Here is a 2657-nt window from a genome sequence, read left to right on the forward strand (position 1 = left end):
GCCAAAACAATTCATCTACCTATTGAGTACCGCAAACACTGCAAAAACTAAAAAGACGTACCTAACAAAAAGAAAGAGGTAGTTAACAAGGAGTATAAATACGATCAACCAACAAAAATTATGCAGAACGAAAAATGACACTGAAGATGGCACAACGCCGAAACCGGTTTGTCTCCAAACCAAATTTGACAAGGGATGACGGAAATTCGTTCCATACTACATCATACACCCACCCTGTCGGAAACAACAACAACCAAAAAGGAAAAAAATATGTTCTTACAAACATGTTTAGTAAATGGAGAGTGCAAAAAAGAAAAAAACTAATTGGTAGCCGTTTGCGGAGGAGATGCTGCTGGAATTATGGGAAGCAAATATAGTGGACCTGCGTGGGGCCAGGAAGAACGGCCACATCTTTAAACTGATGGCAGAATCCCTTAAAAACGCTGGAGTGTGTGTCAGCAGTGAGGAAGTGCGGTAAAAAATAAATAACCTCACTGGGAAATATAGGTAAGCTAACTATTATATATAATATACTGGCGTTAAAATGTATATCTCTTATGTTTACAATTGCTTTCAGGAAAGAAAAGGGGAATATTGGTGTGTCAGGTGGATCACCATCAGACTGGCCACACTATCAGCGAGTACATGCCATTATAGGTGGTTTTAAATGCAATAACATAGAAGAACTTGTTGAAGAAAGTGTATCCATAGGTATGTATATGAAATTGATCATTTATTATATATGTGCGTATTTAATTTAAATACTTATGTACAAACACAATTTCAGAGTATTTATTTAACACTCCATCGTCGGAAGTACTGGACATTTCTGGGGCTTCCTGTTCTGACTCCCTCGCTCCGGTAGAGGTCGAGTGTGCTGGATGCTCCAAATCGAAAAAAGCAGAAGTTAAACGCAAGTCTCATAACGGAAATTCAAGAGACGAAAGAGCTAATAAAAACAATGCATCAGGAAGAGAACGTTATCGACGGACGGAATGTTTTGTTAGAAGAATTTGTAAGCGATTCTAAAATGTTTCAAAACTCACTCTTACAAATTTTAAATAATAAAAATCATTAAAGACAGTGATTAAAAAAACAAATTAAATTTAGTCCATTACTAATTCATTTATTTTCAGAGCAATAATAGTAATTGTTAAAATGTAGATTATTTTTTTCATGTGAAATAGTTTACAATAGATAAAATAAAGTAAGGGATCCTGCTTAATACTAATATTATAAATGCGAAAGTTTGTATATTTGTGAGTTTGAATGGATTTGCTTGAAATTTGGCAGGTAGATAGTTTATTACCTGGATCAATATGTACTTAGTTGCAACATATAAGAGTTGCGTGGAAAATCAAGCGGGTAGTGGCTGTCTAACTGTTTTAACAAAAAACATAAATAAATAGATATAAATATGTATAAATAAATAATAAATAAAGATACATAGAAATTTATGCTTACCTAAGAACATTGCTATAGCAGATCTTATATTTTCCGCTGTGAGGTTATTATCAGTCAGGGTACAATTAAACTCCGGCTGCGGTCGGACTACGGTTTCCTCCTGCTCCCGTAATTGTTGCATCCAGCGATTGTTTATGCAATCGTTTTTCTCGTTTAAAAAATTATGTAAAACACAAGCACATTTAATTATTAAATTTACATTGTCAATTCGGTTATCAAGACCTTTTCCAATTCTTCTAAATCTAGCTTTGAGATGACCAAATGCATTCTCGACTACCCTTCTGCACTTAGACAGGGCATAATTAAAGTTTTTTTAACTGAAGCTAGCATTCTCTCTATATGGATAAGGTTTCATTAATATGTCCGAAAACCGAAAAGCTGAATCTCCAAGCATTACAACTGGAACGTTAACTCCGTTTATTTGCGTAGACAAGTGCGTAAGGATAGGGTTTTGATGATGCTGTTTCAAAGCAGATTTCTCGAAAATGTGGGAATCGTTGCACCGTCCAGGGGTGCCTACGTTTATATACATAAATCTGTACCTATAATAAACAATGTGAGCATTTACTTTTTAGGCATATATTCAATACCAACCTATATATATATGAGTATATTTTTAAAATTTACCAACAGCGCTGATACATTGGGGGGAATCCCAATTTTCCAAAACCATTCACACATTCTCGAACAGTAGCTTCACTGAGAGGATACTTATTAAGGTACGTAGGTTGCATTACCCTCCATACTTCCTTGCAAAAGTCCTTCAGAATCATACATACTGCTGACTTGGAAATACCAAACAGATTTCCTATAGTTCTGTATTCTGCGGAAGATCCCAGAGTATACACCGCGACTGCAATCCTTTTATCTAAAGCAATTGGTTGTCCAAAATTTGAAGCTTTTTTTTTTCATATTTCGCATGGCCATAACCAATTCGTCAAAAGTTTCTTTTTCATTCGAAAATTTTCTTTGAAGAAATCATCGTCGCTCTCTGGAACTTCTTGTTCCCAAAAACTACTCTGACGAGGCTGAAAATTGGGTAAAGTTATAGTATTTCTTAATACTTGTGTTTTATTAAATTTCTGTTAAGAGGACTTGACTCTTGCAAAACTAGTCAAAAGTTCTCAGCGTAACTAATGTGTTACTAATGTGCATAAGCAATGTTCGCTTAAAATTTGACACCTTTTTAACCA

The 2657-nt window shown here is 34.9% G+C and overlaps 1 long non-coding RNA gene across 1 annotated transcript; it reads left to right on the forward strand.

Annotated features, from left to right (window-relative positions):
• The first annotated feature begins 416 nt into the window (after nt 1-416).
• On the forward strand, nt 417-838 carry LOC118732380. The gene is made up of 3 exons (XR_004992124.1): nt 417-507; nt 578-711; nt 788-838. It is a non-coding gene; the product is annotated as an uncharacterized LOC118732380 (long non-coding RNA).
• Nucleotides 839-2657: the final 1819 nt, after the last annotated feature.

Source organism: Rhagoletis pomonella, unplaced genomic scaffold, assembly GCF_013731165.1.
Source record: "Rhagoletis pomonella isolate Grant_MI unplaced genomic scaffold, Rhpom_1.0 Rhpom_scaffold_19585, whole genome shotgun sequence".
Lineage (NCBI taxonomy): Eukaryota > Metazoa > Arthropoda > Insecta > Diptera > Tephritidae > Rhagoletis > Rhagoletis pomonella.